Here is a 25,091-nt window from a genome sequence, read left to right on the forward strand (position 1 = left end):
TAACCTGTGACATTCCCAACATAACCTAGAAGAAGTGATAAGAGGCAAGACAGGAGAAGAGAGACTAATGTTGCCCTTGAAACAGAGATAAGATATGGATAAGTGGATGAGAGCCGGGAAGGCCTCCAGCAGAGAGAAGCCACACCCACAGGAGTCCAGAACAGGGCTACCCCATAGAAATAAGATGTGAGCCACGTATGCAACTTAAATTTGCTAGTAATTATGTCAAAAAAAGTAAAAAGAAGCAGGTGAAATTAATGTTAATATATTTTAACCCAATAGAACAAAATATTATCATTTTATCATGTAAATAATATAAACAATTATTAATGAGGTCATTTGTTGTCTCATGCTAAGTTTTTAAACCCACTTCCAGCACACCCTCGTTGCACTGGCCACATGTGGCTAGTGGCTACTGAGGCGGACACACAGGTCCACAGGCAAAATGGCTAGGAGTGGGGTTTTTTTGTCTTTGTTTTTGTTTTCTGCTGAGGAAGATTTGCCCTGAGCTAACATCTGCTGCCAATCTTCCTCTTGTTTTTTTTTTTTTTTTTTTTTTTTGTATGTGAGCTGCCACCGCAGCCTGGTCACTGATAGACGAGTGGTGTAGATCCATGCCCAGGAACAGAACCTGGGCCACCAAAGCAGAGCACAGCGAACTTAACTACTAGGCCACCGGGGCACCCATAGGAGTGGCTTTTTTTTGAGGGGCAATGACTAAACCAATTAGGCCAAACGAGAAATTTCAGGGGAAATCGTAAAGAGAGAGTTTCATGAGAAATCCTAAAGAGAGGGCTTTAAAAGTCAGGCTGAGTTTGGACTTCGTCTCTGCGGGAACAAAAGACGTCAGTGATGCTCTAGACAGATAATAGGAAGTAAGGTCTTGTAGCAAATCCTGAAGCCCCTGCTCCAGCTCCAAGATCTCCGACTCTCAGGAAGCAGAACTCCCCAGTCCCACTCCGTCTGCCCGCCCGTCTCCCCCATCGGGCCCCTCCCTCCGCCCCTTTCCAGGGGGCCCACTGACCTCCCTTGTCTTCCTTTATCAGCTGGACACTATTTCCTGTCGTTTTCATGATGACGTCATTACCAACCTACAGCTCCTCGCCACCTTAATTGTCACGGATAAGCCTCATCAGTTTCCACGGGAGGGAAATTCCGAAGTCCATCTTTCCACCCCTGCTCCTGGACTGGCCAGTCCCTGCAGAGCGTCCTTAAGTGTTCCTGAATGGGGGGGGGGGGGGGGGGTCTAGTTCTCGCTCTTTACCAGCTCTCTCTGCAGCTTCCCACTCTTCACCGACGTGTTATTAATTCTCTGTCATCCCCTACAGAGGCTGTTCCCAACTTTGGGCATCTACCCAAGTGTCCAAAGTCACCCTAAAGCCCCTTCGTACTCGGCGAAAATCCTGCCTCCTCTATTATTTTCAAAACACTGTCCCTCAACTTCCTTCATTTAAACCTCAAAATCCGTCTCTTTAGCCAGCCCACCTGCCTCAGAAGACATGTTCTCACCGCCCAGGCCGCTCACCTGTGCTCCGCTGAGACCTGGCTGCGCCACACGTCCACTCCTCTGGGCATCTTCACTCAGCCTCTCCATCTCCAATGCGTCTATTTCCCTCCTTGCATCCTAGCTCGCCCATGTGTCCCCTGCTCCAAACAAGCCTTTCCCCAGCCCTATCACTCTCTCAAGCCACCATTTCATTTTTCTTTTTGGCCACCAAAGATTTTCCCTCAAAATCTCTTAAGGAAAAATCATTCTACTTTGTCACCACTGCTGACAGCGCAACATGGGGCTTATTTCCCCACTGCTCTCTGAAAGGCATCCAACCCAGTGGCCTGTCTCATTCATTTGCAACCAACACAGAAAAGTTATGAGGAAGAAAGTAGAAAATCATCTATGTCTCCATACCCAGAGATACTCATCTGTAACATTCTAGTGACGTCTGTCCTTCCCCTGTCTGTTTATGCATACCTACACACAGAGGTAATTTTCTTTCTTTTTTTTTGTTTTTTTGAGGAAGATTACCCCTGAGCTAACATCTGCTGCCATTCCTCCTCTTTTTGCTGAGGAAGACTTGCCCTGAGCTAACATCTGTGCCCATCTTCCTCTACTTTATACGTGGGCACGTGGGATGCCTACCATATCATGGCTTGCCAAGTGGAGCCATGTCCACACCCGGGATCCGAACCGGCGAACCCCAGGCCGCCGAAGTGGGACGTGCGCACTTAAGTGCTGAGCCACCAGGCCTGCCCCGAGGTAATTTTCCATGGTGTTTTATCTTAGGCATTTTGTAAGTCTTGTTTTTTTATTTACCTCCCGCTTACCTCCTCTCAACCTCTCTCCCCAAGCAGCATTAACATACAGACAAGATTATTTTTTATCATTTTATGTATATCCTACAAAACCAGACTCATATTATACGTGATTCTTTGCCTCTTCTTTTCTCATGGGAATCCTTCCAAGTGGTACGGAAACCCAAGGCATGGCTGTGCCACACGCTCTCCAACCATTGGCCTGTTGAAAGCAACCACTCCGTTTCCAGTTCTTTGCCACTAAAAACAATGCTGCGATAAATATTCCTGTGTAAACAAATGACACAGCTGCTTTTACTCCTATGGGATGGAGTCCCAGGGGAGAAACTGCTGGGTCAAAGGCTATGTGCATTTTAAATTTTAATGGACTCTACCAGGACTCTTTCCACAGTGGCTATTCCCACCAGCGATGCTGGAAGACTGCCTTTTCCCAGCATCCCTGCCAGCAGGAGGTATTGTCACTTTTCAAATTCTTGCCGGTCTGACAACCTGATGTACATAAAGTTTAAAAACTCTCCTTCATGCCCCACCCCCGGCTCCATGGCATTTGGGAAATTAATTCGTTTCTCTGACAGGCTTTTTGGAGCCACCTTCTCTGTCTCCTAGTTTGATTTTACCTCCCAAAATGGAACGGATAACACGGCTGTGTCCTTGTCCCTTTCTCCTCTCTCTGTGCACTCTTCTTTGACAGTGTCATTCTTTCACAGGGTTTTAGTCACCACTTCCAGGAGCAGAATCCAAACGTGTCCATCCAGCCAAGACCTCTCTCTTGAGCTCCAGATTTCTAAGTGCTTATGGGACATTTCTCATAGAGCCCAGTGATACCCCCAAAATCAGTAGGATCAAACCCAAACTCCCCTTGACCTGCTCCAGACCGACCCCTCCCCCAGAGGGCTCAGAGCACCATCTTTATCACAGGTACCCAGGCTCCAACCTCCAGTGTCCTATTGGTCTCTTCCCTACACTTTGCCCCCACATTCAGCCAGCTGCCTGGTCTGGGCAGTTCTCACCCTCTCTCTTGTCATCAGGTACAGACTCTCCTCATAGGTCACCAGGAATCCTGCAACAGCCCGGCACACACACCCGATCCTGCCAGGCCATCCCCTCAACCCCTTCCCAGCTGCAGATCAAGCTGAGCCCATACATCTTACCCACACTTTCAAACCTCCCAAGCTGCTCCAATCGCCTTTCCAGCCTTGCGACAAACAACCTGCTCATACACCAAACTCCACGTGACCACGTAGCCTCCAGGAGATTCTTTTCTGATAGAAGAATTTGTGGAGAAGGAACAGAAAAGATAAACAGACACTTACTGGAATTCCCTCTATGACTCTGGCCCTGCCAAGGAAATGCCTTTCTTTCTTCACTTTGAGGAGGAAAAATATTTGGTAGAAGAAAATGCATAAGTAAATGAACCATATAATATAAACTGACAAGAAACTACAATAAGGTATATGTGCATGCTCCACAATGGCCAAAAACTAAAGTCATAAGAACAGGAAAACCATCCACCACAGACAAAAGCATCTACATTTATACAAATAGCAGAGAATCACTTTACAGTCACCTTTGTCTCATGATAGCGTTTCAGGAATCAGATATTGATAACGGCTGGCATTAAAATGCAGCAAGAGAAACCTGTTACATTGTAATAGAGAAAATCACTACTGTGAACTGCAGAACTTACTACGGAGAACCTGAAGAGACAAAACTCTTTGGCATAATACTTCGTCTTTAAACTAGTCATTTGAAAAGGAAACAACGAAAATGATGACTTCATAAACATTTCATTGTTGCCAATGAGTTCAACTTTGTCCTGAATAATTGAGGAAAGACTAAGAAATAAGAGATAAGCTCAACGACTTCAAAGAGTATAAACATTAGCTAGAGAGATGAAATATATACCTACGAAATGAGATAAGGGAGGAAGAAATATATTTTCAAGGGCAAAAAGTCAATACAAATGCAATAGGAATACAAATAGCCTGAGATTAGTCAAAATAGATTTTCTGAGCTCTGGTACGTGGAAAGGTCCCCACATTCTTTGTGTCAAAGCGAACAGAATAATGATCTGCCCCATCTAAGTTGTTTAAAAAAAAAAAAACCCTGCCTAACAGTATCTTAAATGTTTTCTAGCCGAGCGATAATGATTCGAATCCAAGTTTCACTCTTGCTTACTTGGCACTTTGGAAAAACTCTGAGAGCACTTGCTGTTCCACCGACTGGGACTCCAGCCTCTTCTGATGGGAACTGTCAACAATCCATCATCCATGCTAATGGCGGAATGCAGTGCCATAGATAATTTAAACAGCTGTCAGAGCAGAGCGGCTCTTCAGAAGTCCATATGGCTTGTAAAACGCACATGTGCTCTATACCCCATGCCCTCTCAAGAAAGAACCGGGAGGAAGGACAGGAAACTAGACAAACTGGGATCCAATCCCGGCTCTAGGCTTTCATATCCTCACCTACGATATGGATTCCCAATATCCTTTTCAAGTAGTGGAGGGGAGCATCAATTTAAAAAGCTCTGTGAAAGTACCTAGCCAGGGCCTGACACACAGAGATTCAGTAAATGTTAGGAACCATGGCTTTCTTCTCTCCCCTTGAGCCCCTCAACCTCTCAGAGCATGCCATCCCCAAAATACAGAGTCCTGTAAAGCAAAAGAGACACAACTCTATTCCAAACAGAGAATTTAGAGAATATCAAGCACATCGCTAAGCACAGAGGTATTTTATTATCTGCCTTCTGCATTGTCTGTGGCACACACACCTTCAGTAGCACAGAGGGTCTGAACTAGCTGCTGAGCTCAAACCCCTGCGGCCCCGCAGGCACCGTGGAGGCATCGTCAGAGCATCAGCTCAGGCACAGCCTGGGACCTCCGCCCAGGGCAGAGGCAGCAACGTGTGGGGGGCGAGAAAAGAAGTGAGAGAAAACTCAGAGGCCGAAGTGTGATGTCCACACTTCCCAGATGGGAGAAGCTGGGCAAGTCACTTCTCTCACTCTGTCCTCTGAAGTGGGTCCGGACCCACTTTAAGGTCTCTCCTGGTATTTTATGATTCGAATAGATCAGGCACTCCAAATGCTGCAGTGTCAGATTTTAAGGTGGAGTGTGTATGTGTGTGTGCCTGTGTGAAGTATTTCTATAATACCATCCCAGACTGTCCTGTGGTTAATTCTGTAAAATTTCATTATGTACGTTTATACACCCATGACTTAAAGGAGGTCGATGGGTATGTTTGCTTTTATTTATTTATTTATTTTTTTTTTTGAGGAAGATTAGCCCTGAGCTAACATCTGCCACCAACCTTCCTCTTTTTGCTGAGGAAGACTGGCCTTGAGCTAACATCTGTGCCCATCTTCCTCTACTTTATATGTGGGACGCCTGCCACAGCATGTCTCGACAAGCAGTGCATAGGTCCACATCCGGGATCCGACCCCAGGCCACCGAAGTGAAGCATGGGAACTTAACCACTGCATCAGGGGGCTGGCCCCTGTTTGCTTTTGTTTTTAACGCCCCACACCCACCCAACAAAGAGGTAGAAAAAATGTTTTTTGTAAGACTACATTCAATCAAAAGCTCAAAAGGGATAAAAAAAAAACCCAAAATTTTTGGATTATCTTTCTCTTCCCGCTCTGTCAACTTCCTTTTTCTTAGTAAACTCTCCTAGTCAAGTACAGGATGCAAAAATGGCCCCAAGGTGACGGGGTCATAAAATGAAATAGGATGATGTGGAGGGAAGTGGGGTAGAGAGAGTCAGGACTGGAACATAACATGTTTGCAATAAACTGGCCAGAAAAAAAGAAGATCTCTTTAAATTTGTGGCCTCTACTCAAACATATATGTTATTTATTAACCACTCCTTTTCTTCTTCCTATAAAGCAATTCAGTATAGTATCAGCTTTGATATATTTACAATACTTCTCTTGGAGAAGGTCCAGAGTCTACATTTGGTTTTAAAAGAAGGTTCTTCCTGCATGGAAGCTATCCCAAAAAGCCAAAACACACATTCAGAAAAGCTGAGCCTCTCGTTAACATTTTCCAAACACACAGTAGCTATGCACCATTTGGTACCCACCAGAACCCCTCCAAAAGTATCAAGAGGCTGCCAAATTCTCTATGCATTTGCAAGAACAATCCTGGAAAAGTGTCTGTCTGCAGAAAAATGCCATTTTTACTGGTATTCCCATCAAAAGTTGGCCATCTCCCCAGGGAGAGAGCTCACTGGTTCTAGTGAGTTGGCCAAATACCAAAATAGCTGCAATTAAACGGATTTCTCAGAGCCAGATAAGGTATAAAAACTAGGATGATCCCAAAGGAACTAAAATTTTGCTGAGCACATGTTTAAATTATATATTGATCATAAGGCAAAGAATTGTCAGACACACCTCTGAGGAGAAAAATAGATCAGTATGACCAAAGAAGTGTACACTGAGAATAGCCGTTTCACAGCTCAGGACTGAGAGCAACTGAGTAATTATCTCCATTGCTCAAAACAAATATTTCACACCCAATTATTTTAATATTAGCAAAATCTGAGAAGCCACACAATCTCATTTCAGTTCGTTTGAATTATAAGCTGAGACTCTCATAACGCAGCAGCTATAGAGTCAGCTCCATGGGGGAGAGCTTCTAACTCAAAAGATAAGGCACAGACTAAATGATCACCTGTCCAGAGGTTTCCTAACCAACGTCAGTGCCAGAGCAACGCCTCCGCCCTCCATGACAATTACGTCTTACAAATTGAGTGGCTACCTGAAATATGTGAGGAATCATTTTTCATGTCCCAGAGTGCTCACCCAATGTTCACAAGGCCTTGAAAGAACTGTTCCTAAACGTATTAATTTTTACTCTCCTTCCTGGGCTGAAGGAAATGAACAACCTGTTGATTTTTTTATATAGTGTTATTTCCCAGATTCCCCAGTGCTGAGGGAAGGGAAACTTCACCCAGAACAAAGCTCGTCACCTGTGACTCAAAGGATGTCTATAATATTGTAGAAGATGTGTTATAATAACACAACTGTGAAGGTGGCCATGGGGAATCTCAGGAATACTGTCACAGGCTTATACAATGCGTGGGCATTATCATCACACATGTTTTCTGTCACTTAGCATGAACGTCAGCATCCAGGTACAGCGTGGAGGGTAGAGAAAGCAGCACTGGTTTCCGTATGGTTACGAGCAGAGCAAACGTCTGTTCACTTCCAGGAGCATCAGGGACCACGTCCGGTACGCGAGGTCACAGAACCCTCAGAGACCTCGGTGCGGCCCGCTGCCCCCAAGAGCTCATGGCCTCCCATCACTGCTTGAAGCCCCAAATCCCACTCTCAGGGCTCAGTCCTGTCTTTGCTTTAGTCCATCAAAATTTTGAAAAAATATTTTGCTGCTTTCTATCCCCCCCATTTTAAAATTAATTCTTTTTTTTTTCTTTCTGCTTTTTCTCCCCAAATCCCCCCAGTACATAGCTGTATATTTTAGTTGTGGGTCCTTCCAGTTGTGGCACATGGGACGCCGCCTCAACGTGGCCTGATGAGCGGTGCCAGGTCCGCGCCCAGGATCCGAACCAGCGAAACCCTGGGCCGCCGCAGCGGAGCGCTCGAACTTAACCACTCGGCCATGGGCCGGCCCCTAAAATTCATTCTTGAAGGAGAGGCAGGAAAGAGGAAGGAAGGGCTGCAGCACAGACATAAATATTTTAGAAAAGCTCCTCGGGGGATTAAGAAGAACCCTCGCCCCACAGACTGAGAACCTCTGCTTTAGCTCAGGCTCTGACTGCTCTGTGTGTCCTTCAGACATAGCCCAGGATATCCATCCATCTATGTATGTATGTATGTATGTATGTATGTATGTATCTATCTATCTATCTATCTATCCATCCATCCCTTCATTGTAGGGATAGCTTTCTATCTATATCTATCCATATATATAACCATATATAGCCATATATATATATACACATACGACCCTATACATATATCCCTATATATATGTATCGATATATCCTTATATATAAATAGATCCATATAAACATGGCTACGTACACCCATATAGATTATATATATATATATATATATGATACATTTTGCCTTGTAACTTAGTATACCCATATGTGATGATTAACTTTGTCAACTTGGAGGGTATTTTGAGATGAGATTAACAATTAAATCAGTGAACTTTGAGTAAATGGACTGCCCTCCATAATGTGGGTGGGTCTTAGCCAATCAGTTGAAGATCTGAATAAAACAAAAAGACCTGCCCAAGTAAGAGGGAACTCTCCCGAGGACTGCCTTCAGACTTGTCTTCACCGTGGGGTCTCCTAGGTCTGCAGGCCATCTGCCCACAGTGCAGATTTTGGATTTGCCAGCCTCCATGATCATATGAGCCAGTTCCTTATGGCAGAAGTCTTTCTGCGTATATATACATGCTATTGGTTCTGTTTCTCTGGAGAACTCTGACTAATACGCTATATATAATACACACACACACACATACATATATATACATACATATATATACGTACACACACATATACACAGATATATGTATATAAATATTAATAATATATTACACTAAAACAAAAGTTTCAAGCAACAACAGTTATCCTCATTACATACAATGTATTTAGATACTTTCTATTCCACTTCATGTATGTCTTAGTATGGGTCTTGGTCAAAAAAAGTCAGAAAGCCAGTGAAATTAAAAAAAAAAAGTCTAGGGGCCGGCCTGGTAGTGCAGCAGTTAAGTGCACACACTCCACTTCAGTGGCCCAGGGTTCACCGGTTTGGATCCCGGGTGTGGACATGGCACTGCTTGGCAAGCCATGCTGTGGCAGGCGTCCCACATATAAAGTAGAGGAAGACGGACACGGATGTTGGCTCAGGGCCAGTCTTCCTCAGCAAAAAGAGGAGGATTGGCAGCAGTTAGCTCAGGGCTAATCTTCCTCCAAAAATAAACGTCTATATTCCTGGAATTAAAATTTTATTTTATTATTTTTTGTGTGTGTGAGGAGGATCAGCCGTGAGCTACCATCTGTTGCCAATCTTCCTCCTTTTGCTTGAGTAAGACTGTCACTGAGCTGACATCTGCACCAATCTCCCTCTATTTTAAGTGGGATGCTGCCACAGCGTGGCTTGACAAGTGGTGCTATGTCTGTGCCCAGGATCCGAACCTCCACACCCTGGGCTGCCGAAGCAGAGCTCATGAGCTCAAGGACTATGCCACCAGACCAGCCCCTAAAAAAATTTTTTTTCAATAAAAAAAATACCTGACCCACTAAACTGATGTCACTACCCATGGCTCATAGTTTGAAAAATGCTGTTTTATTCAAAAAGGTGCATGCTGTATGCAATGCTCCACACCTGGATTTCTTCACTTAATAAGACCACAGAGATTGTTCCCTATTTATAGACACTGAGTTTGTTTCTATTTAGATCTTTTCTTATAAGCAGAGTAACAGTAAAATAAGGATTTCAAAAAAACCAGAGCAGAGAACCACTGAGCACCAAAGTCAAGCTTAAACTAATTCCCCATTGCCCTGAAGGCTGATTTTAGGGCTCCCATAAAGCGGCTGACAAAAGGAACCCAGAGCAGCAGGTAGATGTCTTCTTTGGATAGTTGTGACTTACGAGATCTTCCAGTCCTTTCATCGCAGCATTGGTACCATGGCTCTCCCTCTTATCTATTTTCCAGCAAAGATTCCAGTAAAGATTAGGAAATTCAATTTCAGGCATGACCATCAGTCTTAGAAGAACAGGTTAAATCATTTCAATTCAATTACACACACCTGCTGAGTGCCAAGGAGGGAAGGACATGACTTGGTACCCAAAGCATCCTCCCCATTTTCTTTCTTACTAGAATTTTCCCATTTCTACCTGAGATGAGCTGTGAATGCTTTACGTTACCATGAAATTCTCAAACTCATTTTTACCTATTTATATATCCTTTAAAAAGTTTCTTATATTAAAAGGCCCAAACTTAAAGTTAAGATAAGATTCTTGGTCAGATTCTTTCAACTCTTTAACGAACAGTCTAGTTTCGTGAATATTGGAATCACAGAGAAAGCTACAAATTTGAGGGGGCTTAGAAATCATCTCTTCCGCTGGATTCGTTACTGTATTAGGGTCTTCAGAGGGGCCTCAGGGACCTCCCCCATGTCCACCCCAGGAAGGAAGAAAGAGGAAAGGATACACAAATGCCTTTGTCGTCTACCCCTGCTGCAATTAACATAATTCCAGTTTATCTCTTGTATTTTGAAGTTTCATACAAGAGATAGCTTAGAACAAAAGCTTCCTTTGACATGAAACGTTTGAAAACCACTAACTTTGTACCATTTCACAGATAGGAAAACAGAGCCCCTGAGAAGCTGAATGGTGTGCATGGATCCACACCTACGTCCCCATTCAGTGCGGACCAGCACTAACGCTCCACGGCAGCACTTCTCCACGTGGGGTCATGGATCAACAGAAGCAGCATCCGCTGAAAACTGCTTAGACATGAACCTTCTCAGGTCAACCCCAGACCTACTGAATCAGAAAATGTGAGGCTAAGCCCAGCAATCTCTGTCTGAACAAGCCTGCCAGGTGATTTGGATGCCCTAAAGTCCGACAACCTCTGTCTGGAACAATCGCCATTGTTCTTTCCAGCATTCTCTTCCTCTTCTAACCCCACATGTCTACTGCAGTACACATGGAGCAACTGTCCCCAAAATGCTGAACCTAACCAGAGAGTCACCCACTGAAAAGGTGAGACATCATAAGGGAGTCAAACGCTGCGATGGTGCAAGCAATACGTTTCTTTCTTTTTTTTGTCTTAATGCTTTTTGGTAAGGGAGATTAGCCCTGAGCTAACATCCACTGCCCAATCTTCCTCTTTTTTTTTTTCTTTTCTCCCCAAAGCCCCAGTACATAGCTGGAGATCCTAACTGCAGGTCATTCCAGTTCTCCTATGTGGGATGCTGCCACAGCACGGCTTCAGGAGTGGTGTGTAGGTCCGTGCCCAGGATCCGAACCGGTGGACCCCAGGCCACCAAAGCAGAATGTGTGAACTTAACCACTCGGCCACCAGGCTGGCCCCAATACATTTCTTTCTTTTCTCACAATAAGAACACTCACATCCTAAAGGGTCAGATAAAAGTTTCTAAGTTTTCAAAGAATACTTCAAGAGGGCAGAATTTACTAATATTTCAGAGATTAAATCTCAAAAGGGCTGAGCAATGCTAAGAAACTTATTTCCAGAAAACCAGGACCGTGGTACCCTAGACTGTCAGCGTGACCAATGATATCTAAAAAGATCACCAAAGAGACAAAGTAACAAAACCTGGGAAGATTATTAAACTATCAGCTCCTTCCAGGAAAACCTAGTTTAAATATCTAAAAATAACCGGGAATACCACCATTTCTCCCCTCCAGCCGGAGGTGATTAAATTTCACCACCCCTCATATTTTTGAGGGTTGAGTATATGTAAGTTATCTATATAAGTCAATTTGCTGACCTTCTGCAAAATAAACATGTAAGAGATCCTATGCAGACTAGCTCTGAGCTGTAAGCCACATCTCAATTTCATGCTCTTTTAACAGATTTCAAAAATGCCAAAGGGGAAATTCCAACATGAAGTTCGAATATCTAAAACTATAAGACATTACTGTGAGCGTCAAACTATTCAAACCTGCTCCTCATTTCTTCCTTTATGAAGTAAGATCTTTTAAACTAGTCCCTTTTAAGCGCTCACTAGATGAACTTTCATCTTGAAAAGTAAATATATACTAAAATGGAGAGGCTTAGGTGGGGGAGGGGTTATATGAGGGAGAAGCTTTTAGTTAATTTCCTGAACTGAATAATGTGAATCGCATGATTGGCTCACAAAGAACATGCACGTGGCCATAGCCTCTGCTCATTTATTTGCTTAAGATTTATTATTATAAAAAGATACAATGCGATATTGATGATTTGATAGGCAAAGCCTTCTTCATCTCTTAGTAACGTCCCCCACCCCCATCTGAAACAAGCTCCTACCTGTGTGCATATCCTTGTGAAAGCTGCGTGATAATTCAGTAACAAAGACACAAGACTTGAAAACCAGACTTTAGACCACAATTTAAGGGTAATTTCTATTTGCCTACACAGTAAGCTTCCTTTTCTTGGACTCTCCGCTGACGTTGCAAGGCTGTAGGTACCTGCCCTTACAGGTGAGGGTGCACTGGGGAGCATGGCACACTGCCTTACAACAAAAAAAATCATTCGTAGCCCCCAAACTACCATCTTTATAGATATATTACTCATCTCTTCCAATAATTTGGATACAATCAAAAACAAAACGTATTTTGAATTTCATGGACATCTGCATTATAATTATTTTGTTTATAATTAATACAGGTTGATAGACTTTGAAGATGTCACTTGTTTCTTCTTAAAACAATTATTAGGGGGCTGGCCCCAAGTCGTAGTGGTTAAGTTCGCATGCTCTGCTTTGGTGGCCCGGGATTCGCGGATTCAGATCCCTGGTGCAGATCTACATACCATTCACCAAGCCATGCTGTGGCGGCATCCCACATACAAAACAGAGGAAGATGGCGCAGATGTTAGCTCAGGGCCAATCTTCCACAACAAAACAAAAAAAATTATTAACAAAAACATCATAGTTATTTATAACATAAGGGCAGGACAAAGCTATGTTTCCTCTTACACAAAATAAAGGGGTGAACTAGATTGCCTCTAGGATTCCATTCAGCTCAAATAATGTATACAGTATCCTTAAATCCCCTACTCACACTTAATTAGGAAAAGGCCTATTTATCTTAGAGCATTTGACACAATCTGCTTTTACCAAAATAAGCTCCAGTGGCAGCCTTTCTAGGTAAGGTTGTGCATTCTTTTGGGCAGGCTGCAAAGTACACAAGCTAAGAAGTTGTTATTGCCTTTGCTAATTCCAAAACTCAGAGGTTCAGTTTCCATTCCCCTGGAAAACCTAAAACATTTCCTGGCTTTTTGATGCAGTCCTCATAACAAGTCCTTCTGATTTTTAAGCACTAGAGAAAAGAGTCTAGAGAAAAGAATTGTGGGATGTATGCCTAGCTCTGCCTGCCAAGAACTCCTTATGATGGGGAATGAAGGCAGGTCATTTAAGCTCCTCGAAACATCAAGCTTCTCTCCTGAAAAACAGGCTAGTTAGATGATTTCTACAGTATTGGTATTTCTTAGGAAACTTAATGGAAGAGCTTGAAATGCTTCTTCATGAATAGTTATTACAAAATAGATGTTTCTAAGTAGGTCGTTATTCTATTCTAAAATGCTTACTAGGGGCTGGCCCTGTGGCTGAGTGGTTAAGTTCGAGCGCTCTGCTGCTGCGGCCCAGGGTTTCGCCGGTTCGAATCCTGGGCACGGACATGGTGCCACTCATCAGGCCATGTTGAGGCGGTGTCCCACATGCCACAACTAGAAGGACCCACAACTAAAAGTACACAACTATGTACTGGGGGGGCTTTGAGAGAAAAAGGAAAAATTAAAAAATCTTTAATAAAATAAAAATAAATAATAAAATGCTTACTAATATATAACAACTATTAAAATAATATAGCATGATTTGGGATTGGGGACCACATCATTTTGAATATACATATGTGAATAAAAATTCTCATCTAAGTATCACTATTATTTACATATTTTTTTAGAGCTGGCATATCTTCTACTGTACACAGAAATATAAAGGTACTTTTACATTTTGAAATTATTTGAGAATTTTAACGCACTCTATAAATGGTTAAAGGTTGTCCTTTAGAAAACAGAAAAATTACATGAGGTGTTATTTATTGTTGATAATAAAATATGCATGTGCCCATTCATTTTCAGAAGTATGCCTTTATTAATTTGCTGAAAATTCCAAGCGTTGGCTGCCAACTCTGTATATCCCATTTGAGTTTTAGTGAATTTCCTAACTAATGAGGTTTTTCGGGTTTTTTTTAAAATTTCATTTTTTCCTTTTTCTTCCCACAGCCCCCCAGTACGTAGTTGTGTATTCTTCGTTGTGGCTCCTTCTAGTTGTGGCATGTGGGACGCCGCCTCAGCATGGTTTGATGAGCAGTGCCATGTCCGCACCCAGGATTCGAACCAACGAAACACTGGGCCGCCTGCAGCAGAGCGCGCGAACTTAACCACTCGGCCACGGGGCCAGCCCCCTAACTACTGAGGTTTATCGAGCCATCAAAATTTAGCTGCCACGACAGGTTTTCAGAAAATGCCACATTGCAATGACATTCTCATCTCAACACACACCAAGATTCCAGTAATGTCAACCACTCTTCTGGACTTAATTTCCTCACACATTTAGAATAATGGCCAAGGTGGAACTTATTATTACAATCAGATTTGGTGTCACTCCTAAATTTTTAAAGATAGGTAATTTTAAAATTCCAATTACAGAGAAAGCTGAAACAGAACTGAGCAAAATGCTGCCTGTTGGTATTTCTTAGGAAACTTAATCGAAGAGATAGAAATGCTTCTTCACGAACAGTTACTACAAAATGGATGTTCCTAAGTAGGTTGAAATTATCCCTCCTAGTTGTCACTATTAATATGCTCATAATTAATACGTTTAACAAAGCTTTTCTTTACAGGCCAGATGGTGCTTTTTAAAGATAGTCCCAGCCAAATCACAAACCATGAATCAGTCTGAAATAAGGAAAACTGTCCTGCATTTGTAAGGGAGTAACCCACAAATCTCTTACTCATCTCTGGCAAATTAACTAACACGGTCAGGTCCTCACAATCCTATACGAGCCATTTCAGAGGGGAAAGCCCTGGGGAAAGAGGCCTGCGTTCCGCTGTGCACCCTCCCTCTCTAAGCTGAGTGTCCCCAGCGGTCAGTCTCACCAACAGGGCAGAGTTTCTCAAAATACAATCAGACACCAGCATCACCTGGTGTTCTTGATAAAATGCACCCAAGCCCTCCAGAAGCATCACCTCAGACTGAGGTCCAGAAGCCCGCATCTTAACAGGCTCCCAAAGTGATACTGATGCGAACTCAAGTTTGCGAGCTCCCGTCGCTGGCTTCAGTTCTCCACCTGTAAGAGAAGCTAACGAGACTTGACCTTTCTCTCTAAATTCTCTTCTGGCTCATCTTTACAACCTGTCACATCAAGACTCAGCAGTGCCATCATCTTACCAACGCTCTCCTAGTAGCCTTAACTTGGCTCCAATGTGGCTTCTTCGTTCTACACATACTCTACGTGGCTACATTGTTTACATAAATTCCATGTAGCTACTTTGTTCACATATATTCCACGTAGCTGTTCTGTTTATACATTCTAAACCTGCCAGGCTCTCCATATTTCCACTTCACCGCCTCCATTAAGGCATCGATCTCATTTCAGTTTCCTCCTTGGCCATTCTTCTAGTTCATCACCAAATTCCCCGTCACCCAGTTTCAGAGGCCTTGAAATTCACCTTATCCACAGCGCCCAAGATCACAGATAATAACCTCCTAGCAATGTCTAATTACTCAATCTGGATTCACCAAGACCCAACACGCTCACCAGCTCTACCCTCCTTACTAGTGTCGGGTGATGGCTGTCTGTCATCTAGTCATGTGCAAATGCCAGTGAGCATAACAGCACATTCCAGATACACTATTTTTAACTTTTTATAAATTTTTTCTTCTGCTTCCTTACACTCTTTTGCTGCATAGAACTGTTGAGTTTTATAGCTGAAAGGATCCTTAAAAATTATTTGGTCCCACAGATCAATGGAACAGAATTGAAAGCTCAGAAATAAAACCACACATCTATGGACAGCTAATCTTCGACAAAGGAGCTGAGGGCCTACAATGGAGGAAAGAAAGTCTCTTCAACAAATCGTGCTGGGAAAACTGGACAGCCACATGTAAAAGAATGAAAATTGACCATTCTTTTTCACCATTCACAAAAATAAACTCAAAATGGATCAAAGACCTAAAGATTAGGCCTGAAACAATAAGTCTTCTAGAAGAGAATATAGGCAGTACACTCTTTGACATCAGTTTCAAAAGAATCTTTTCGGACACCCTAACTCCTCAGATGAGGGAAACAATAGAAAGAATAAACAAATGGGACTTCATCAGACTAAAGAGCTTCTTCAAGGCAAGGGAAAACAGGATTGAAACAAAAAACAGCCCACTAATTGGGAAAAAATATTTACAAGTTACTTATCTGACAAAGGGTTAATCTCCATAATATATAAAGAACTCACACAGCTCAACAACAAAAAAATCAAACAACCCGATCAAAAAATGGGCAGGGGACATGAACAGACATTTCTCCAAAGAAGATACAAGGATGGCCAATAGACACATGAAAAATGCTCATCATCATTAATCATCAGGGAAATGCAAATCAAAACTACACTAAGATATCACCTTACACCCGTTAGAATGGCAAAAATATCCAAAACCAAGAGTGACAAATGTTGGAGAGGTTGTGGAGAAAAAGGAACCCTCATACACTGTTGGTGGGAATGCAAACTGGTGCAGCCACTATGGAAAACATTACGGAGATTTCTCAAAAAGTTAAAAATAGAACTACCATATGACCCAACCATCCCATTACAGGGTATCTATCCTAAGAACCTGAAATCAGCAATTCCAAAAGTCCCATGCACCCCTATGTTCATCGCAGCACTATTTACAATAGCCAAGACGTGGAACCAACCTAAGTGCCCAGCAACTGATGATTGGATAAAGAAGATTGGTATATATATACAATGGAATACTACTCAGCCATAAAAAAGGACAAAATTGTCCCATTCACAACAACATGGATGGACCTTGAGGGTATTATGTTAAGTGAAATAAGCCAGACAGAGAAAGACGAACTCTGTATGACTCCACTCATAGGTGGAAGTTAACATATAAACAAGGAGATCTGATTGGTGGTTACCATGGGAAAGGAGGGAGTCGGGGGAGGGCACAAAGGGTGAAGTGGTGTACGCATAACATGACTAACAATAATGTACAACCGAAATTTCACAAGGTTGTAAACTATCATAATGTTAATAAAAAAAAAATCATTTGGTCCAATGTGACTCCCCTGCCCCCCAAAGTTACAAAGTAAGAAATGGAAACCCAGAGAGAACGTCATGTTTTGTTCAAGATCATGCAGCTATTTTCTGACAAAACTACTCAAAACTCAGCACTTTGTGTGTGTGTGTGTGAGGAAGGTTGGCCCTGAGCTAACATCTGTTACCAATCCTCCTCTTTTTGCCTGAGGAAGATTGTGGCTGAGCTAATGTCTGTGCCAATCTTCCTCTATTTTATGTGGATGCCACCACAGCATGGTTTGACGAGCGGTGCTAGGTCCGTGCCCAGGATCCGAACCCTCGAACTCCAAGCCACCGAAATGAAGTACATAAAATTAACCACTATGCCACCCGGCTGGCCTCAAAACTCAGCACTTTTTAATCTACCCAGAACCCTGAGCTCCAGTCTTCTTTTCACTGTGGTATGCTGACTACCTGGTTTATTATCTCTGACTAGACAAATACCAAGAACCATACAAGTAGCTTTTAAACAATTCATCCTTTGTTGTCTGGCAGAGTGGAGAAAAGTGAAGGCACTGACAAAAGTCATAATGTGTCCCAAAACATGAGAAATAGCAAACTTTATGAAAGCATCACTTTTATATAGTAAATAAGGAATCCATCTGGGATGGGAGAAGGATGCAGACACATACGCAGGAACTACTGTGCAGGCAACGCCGCCATTTAGAAGATGGATTCTGAGAGCGGTGAGGGCAGTGTTCCTTTTCATGAGAAAAGAGATCCTTTCAAAGATCACAGAGAGCTTCAGAAGGATGACATCTGAGATGAGCCTAGAGGTCTCAGGAAATCAGTGCTCTCCAGTTCTAACACCAAAATTCCAACAAAGAAGAAGAAAGAAAGTGACCTGCTGGCAGACGTTGAATGTGTGGATCCATAATGAATGGATTCAACCAGTGAGATTTCTGATTTTCTTTGAAATCTGGTGTAAAATGAAGTTACTTGCCAATGTGATACATAGTGCACTTCCCAAGAAGAAGTTCAACAGACAGTTGTGCAGGGAGAGTTATTCCACATAACGATGGATTCTAGAACAACTGAATATACCAGAGGGAAAGTTCAAAATGGACAAGTTGAACGGGAAAATCTTTTGGTTTCTGATTTGGCAGATGTTCATCAAAGCTTCATGTCTTCACACAGTAGGTATTGATTCCAGAAGTTTCGAATGCCATCAACACAAATAACTGAATTCATTTTAATGTATTCCAGATGTGTTTGTCCTCAGTTTCTGCTCGTATGTATAAATGCCCTCTTTTGAAAGGGCAATAAATCCATTTTAAACCAGGTTAACGGGTTACCCAGAGTGGTAGGGTAGGTATGATTACTATTCTGCCAATCACCACTTCAGCATGAAGCCTGAGGAGGCAAGTTAACGAGAAGGATTTGACGCCTCAGATACCAGAAGACAGTGGGAGTCATCAGAGAACAATTTCATCTTTTCCCTGAAGAGCCCAAGGCCCTCAGATGTTTGGGTGACCTGCCCAATGAGTACAAGGTGCATTCCAAACCAGAATCTAGACCGATTAACACCCAGCATAACAACATCGCTACTGTTCCACACTCAGGAAAGACAGAGAAACTGCTATTTATTTTTTAGCACTTTATTACTGGTGAAGTCCATTTAAAGGGTCAAATATTTGGCAAAGGGTCACTCAACTTCCTAATCAGGATAGCAGCTTTAAAAACAATTTCAGTGAACACTTCATGCATTCTATCAACCACCATTTAAGAGCGTCCACTAAACACCATGCTGACCCTGGGAGGAGAACAAAAATCAAACAAGCGAAGCCCTCGCCGTCCGGTGGAGAAATCATCCACAACTAAACACCATCCGATGAAGGCAATGACTGACACAGACCACGCCCTAACGAAGCGCCTGGAAGCACAAGAAGAGGGCTTCACGGTCCCAGGGCTTCGCTGAGTCTAAATGGATAATGAGGAGTTTGCCTCACAGAGAAGAACTGTGAAAGGGAGTGACAGAGGGAACAGGTGCGAAGGAACGGAAAAATGAAGGCGTATGGCTGCACTCTGCCGCCCCGACCCACAGCTCCATCCTGCCAAACAGCCTTATTTTACATAATTTGAGACTGCCAATCACACGAGGGAGGCAGGGAGGGACAGAGAGAGGGAGGGAGGGAGGGAGAGAGAGAGGGAGGAAGGAATTGCTAACACTTCTGGAACTCCTTCATTGTAGCAGCCAGGGTTCTAAGCACATTATGCTAATTAATTCATTAATTTCGCAACTCTCAAAACAATCTTCTAAGAGAAAAGCAGGGCTGTCACCCTCCGTTTACAGATGAAAATCCTGAGGCACAGAATGCTCTTTACTAGACAAAAAACCATTATGATTTTTAAAATAATAATATTCAATATTGCACTAAGACCCATCACTAGATTTTTGTTTGTTTTTTTCTTTTGAGGAAGATTAGCCATGAGCTAACTGCTGCCAATCCTTCTCTTTTTGCTGAAGAAGACTGGCCCTGAGCTAACATTGTGCCCATCTTCCTCTACTTTATACATGGGATGCCTAACACAGCATGGCTTGCCAAGCGGTGCCATGTCCACACCCGGGATCTGAACCGGCGAACCCCAGGCCGCTGAAGCGGAACGTGCAAACTTAACCGCTGCACCACCAGGCCGGCCTCCTATCACTAGATTTTTTAAGGTACTGGGAATCCTTCGCTTTTACCGGTTTCAGAGAAGATTTGTAAGTGTATTTACTATGTCATTTCCCAAACTACCAATGACAAGAGAATCTGCAAAACTCTACTTTTACATCCTGTTCCCAGTGCAAAGGAATCACTTAGTAACGGGAACTCTTGAAGAACCACGTCCAAGAGACACATTCAGAAATCTAACCTTGAATTTAAGAGAAACCTTGTAACCCAACACTACACAAACACAGTGAGTGCTGCTGTCCAGATTCTGTTACTCAATCTGCAAACCTCATACATGGAAACAAAGCAGACCAACTTCCAGCTGGACGGGATCCCTGCGGAGGAGCCGGCTGGATCCCAGGCCAGACAGGATCCCAGGTAGGAAATACAGCACACACTCCTGGCGGGAACCCTCTCGGGGCACCAGCCCGTGTGTACCGGCCTCAGTCTGTGGGAGGGCTTCAGCTTGGGCCCTTCTTGGTCTTTCTTAAAATGATGAACAACTAACTCACAAAAATTAAAGCTTTCTCATTTGGATTGTTTTTATTAAAATCCTTGATTCATTTACAATTACAGACATGCTAACAACAGTTGGGACAGGATGGAAGAGAGGAAGGAACACGAAATCAGACAGACCTGGGTCAGGTGCAGCTGCGCCATTCATAACTGTATGAGTTTGGGTGAGGGGCCCCCACAGGTCCCCCATCCTCTCCTTCTGTGTTGCTCAGATCAGGGAACATCCTTAATCAGATACAATCTGTTCTGCCTTCCGCTTCTCTCACTCGCCAAGGTGCCAACATTTCACCTCCCTCAGAATTCAGGAATCTTTCTTTCTTTTTTTTTTTTAGTGAGGAAGACTGGCCCTAAGCTAATATCTATTACCAATCTTCCTCTTTTTGCTTGAGGAAGATTGTCCCCGAGCAAACAGCTCTGGCAATCTTCCTCTATTTTGTATGTGGGACACCGCCACAGCATGGCTTGATGAGCCGTGCATAGGTCCACGTCTGGGATCTGAATCCTCGAACCCCAGGCCACCAAAGCAGAGCTCATAAACTTAACCACTAAGCCACCAGGCCGTCCCAGGAATCTCTCCCCTTGTCTGTGCTCACTACCCTATTCCTGCTGCCTTTGGTCATCCGCACTGTTACAACTGCCCGCCTTCTGCCAGGCCTGCTTTCTTAATCCACTCATCACAATCTGAAGAGTGGCTGGTCTAGAATGCAGATCACTCCTCCGCCGAAAACAAAAGTGACTCACTTTGGGTCACTTCATGTCACTTGCCCTTCTTCTCCACTAGAAGTTGGTTCTCTCACTGAAGTTCAGAGATTAAAGGGACTTCATCTGTCCTGGGGCTCACTCAGCACCTGTTCCGTGTTGAAGGGCAGCTGTGTAGGCCTCAGTTTCTTCCTTATTCCACAAGGGCCGTGCTGCTTGCCTCAGAGGAACAAATGGGACAATGCACACAGAGCCCCGGCACAGGGCCCGGGGGCACTCCCTGCCACAGATTCTGACTCTCGTCTTGTTACTGTTCCGTGGTCCAAAGTTTGCAAAGTGTTTTCACGCATGTGAGCATGTTTGCTCCTTCTAACAACCCTGAGACTCAGGAGGTTACATGAAGAAATGAGGCTGGCGATGTTTAAGGCTGGCAGAACAAGGCTGGCTTTTGGACAGACCTACCGATTCCAAATCCTGAGTGTTTATATTGCATCTTTCTGTTGGGAGTTCTGGCTTCTTTTATAGAAAACAATTCCTACCCACCTCTTCCTTCTTTTTTCAGGAGAAGATTTGCCCTAAGCTAACATCCGTTGCCAATCTTCCTCCTTTTTCTTCCTTCCCCAACCCCTCAGAGTCACAGGACACAGTTGTGTATAGTTCTAAGTCCTTCTAGTTCGTCTGTGTGAGCCGCCACCACAGCATGGCCACTGACAGACGGGTGGTGTGGTTCCACACCCGCAAACTGAACCCCAGCCACTGAAGCAGAGTGTGCAAACTCTAACCATTAGGCCATCAGGGCTGGCTCTCCAATACTTTTTACTGCATTTAAGGAATACAAACACATAGGCCAAATTCCACTATAATGGACTCTAACGGACTTTGATGTGTGCTTTATCATAAATTACTCTAAATAAGTAAGCTATCAACCCGCTCATTCATTCATTCTTTCATTCGGCAAATATTTATCACGTGACTACTTCACACAGGGCATCCTGGTGGGTGCTGGGCATCCTCTTCTCCCCAAGAGACTGAAATTTGTCTGCACCTCCGAGATTTCCCAACCGAAGCCAACGATGGAAGATACAGAGGCTGTTCTTATAGGTACTGGAATAAACAGAGGAATGAACTACGAGCCAGGAAATCTGAGCGCTCGTCCTGGCCATGCCCCCACGTAAAGCTCTGTGACCTTGGACCAGGCCCTGGGCTTAACTTTCCTTACCCATAAAAGGGAAAATCGCTCTATACTGTCTTTAAAGTTAAAATTATTCTATGCTATGAATTCTAGAGATTCCAGGATCCCTTACAACTGGTGAGTTCTTTTGACATTTACAAGTATATGATTTTTTATACCACCATTTTATAAATTTTTATGAGATGACCCATATATTGATTGTAGCTTGAAGACTATCTCCAGATCACCCCACAAAATGTTAGAAGTTTTTAACTACATACAAATTGGGAGTATTTATAATGTTGCAGCCAACTGAGCTTGCAAATTGCCCCAACATGAAAACCGCATTTTTCACATGTAAATTGTGATCTGAAATGCTGATCTCGTTGAAGAATCTAAATAAATCAGACTCAAAGCCTTCTTTTCTTACTTTCTTGTTTAATTCTGCAACATGTCACTTTGGGATGACTTAAGTTCTTGTATATGAAATGGCACTTCAATCCGATTTATTAGTGCACATTAAAGTGAGCGAAGTTCTTTACGGCCTTACTTTCGAGATTCTTACACCCTTATCTCTCTCAGCACATCAGGGTTAGAGTATAAACCTCAGCGCCTTGAAAGGCAGCCACGTGTCAGCACACATCTCTGACGCCCACCCGTGAGTCCACACTCCCAGACTCTTCCCTGTAATCAAGTAGAAGACACCTGTCTCAGAATCGCTGGGACAGCCAGACACAAGACAGAGTAACTGAAGCACACACCTACGTACAGACGTCCATGAGAAACCTGTCCCCCAACTCTTGTTTCTTTTTACAGTTCTGTAGAAACGATTCTTTCTTTTCACATTCATTCAAAGAAGCTTAACTGAGTTCCTGCTCTGTCAGTCTCTGTGATGGGTGCTGAGTACAGTAGTGGGGAGAGGCTGAAGCAGAATCACCACTGGCGCATACTGTGCCTTGGAGTGAATTACAAAAGGTGTCCCCTTCCAGTGAAAAGGGGTGTGCCAGGGGAGTGGCCAGGGGAGGAAAAATTGGATTTCAGCCTCCACTTGCCCACTGGGCAGGCTGACCTTGTGCAGTGCACAACTTGCACAACTGTACAAGGCGGCATGACCAGATATGTTTAAAAAAATCATTTTCTAGTAGAGGCATTGACTCCTAGAGAAGAGAGCTTAACCGCCTAGAGATAATGAGGAAGGAGAGCCTCCTGGAGAAGGCGTTTGACTGACACATGAAGGATGTGTGGATAATCAGCAGATGGGCAAGTGGTGGAAGCGCAGTGTAAGCAGAATGTTCACTCATTCCAGATAGGAGTTTGGAAATGACAACTTGAAAGGAGTTTGATGGGTCTGGCAGTGTGCGTTCGCGCATATGTGTAAGGGGGGAGGGGGAGGGGCGGCCCGAGAAATAGATGAGACTGGAAACGCAGCCAGGCACCAGATTACGAAGCACCTTATAGGGCACGTGGAGGTAAGCTCTTCTTCGATGACACCTTGCTGTATTTTACATTTACCAAGCACAAAAATCTCCGATACCCTAAAGCAACGTCTCACCCCATAAGCTGAGCCAGTAAAATGCAACGGAAAACAAGGTTGCTTTTAGACCTGCACTAATTTCAAGACTACATTTTCAGAATATGAAAACCTTAAGGAATATCAGGAAATATTTGTAACATTTTAATATTTAAGTTCTATTGGTGATGCTCAAACCACAAGCCCGGTAATCGACACTTTTTATTCAGAGCCTAGGCCCGACATATTTATAGCAGATGGTCCGCACCTGCAAGAGACTTGGAAGGTTTATTTTAAAAATTTTTAGAGGCACTCTGGCTGAAATCTTTTGGAGAGGCACGTGGAGACAGCCAGGTGCTGGCCGTGGAAATAATTCTGTCAGCGGCCTCGGAGGAACAGGAGGGAGAATGGGGGCATAACCACGGAGAGAACCCCAAGATCTTCAACCCACAGTGAATAAAGATCCTATCACGACGCCGAGAAGACAAGTGTCACCAGGCAGCCTCTTACAGGGCCAGGCAAGGAAACACAGGAAAACCTCCCCAGCAAGGGAATTACCTTCAGGGCCTAGCAGCTCCCCCCTTCTCCCCCTAATTAAATAAAGTTACCCTATTTTGCTATTTAAAAAGAAGAGGCTTGGAAGCTCATCCATATTGAGTTTCACCATCTCTTAAAGATAAACCGCCCCGTGCAATCTTACGCCCCTGCCTTTAAAAGCGACGGCCGTCACCAGGCAATCGTGGGAAGAATGGACTCTTTTCTTCCTAAACTGTTTTTGGTACATATGATCCACTTGGGACACAACGTGTCGGCTTTCCCAGAAACTTGGCACCTCGGCGGCCCCGGAGCCGGCCCGGCGGGGACGTCGGGGGGCGGCGCGGTGGCCCTGCGCCCCCTCCCGCCGCGGCGCGCGCTCCAGCCCGTCCCCCGCTCCGCGCCCCGCACCGCCCCCGCCCGGCTCTGCGCGCGGACCCGCTGACACCGGAGCCCAGCGCCGGGCAGGGCTGGGGGTGGCCAGGGCACCGCGTGGCAGAGTGTTCTGGAAAGTGTCTCCGCCCGGCCAGACGGCGCGGGGGGAAATGGAAGCGCCCGGGGCGCGGGGCTCGTGCGTCCTCTGCGCTCCGCAGCCGCGACCCCCGGCGCAGCTCCCGGGGCAGGGGGAGGAGGGC

General features: G+C 44.0%; 1 protein-coding gene across 4 annotated transcripts in view; it reads right to left on the minus strand.

Moving 5' to 3' along the window:
* Positions 1-25,091, minus strand: part of TIAM2 (TIAM Rac1 associated GEF 2) — a 234,327-nt gene that overhangs the window by 200,562 nt on the left and 8,674 nt on the right. The gene's annotated exons all lie outside the window — the stretch shown is intronic.

The sequence above is a fragment of the Equus przewalskii genome, chromosome 32 (assembly GCF_037783145.1).
Source record: "Equus przewalskii isolate Varuska chromosome 32, EquPr2, whole genome shotgun sequence".
Taxonomy (NCBI): Eukaryota; Metazoa; Chordata; class Mammalia; order Perissodactyla; family Equidae; genus Equus; species Equus przewalskii.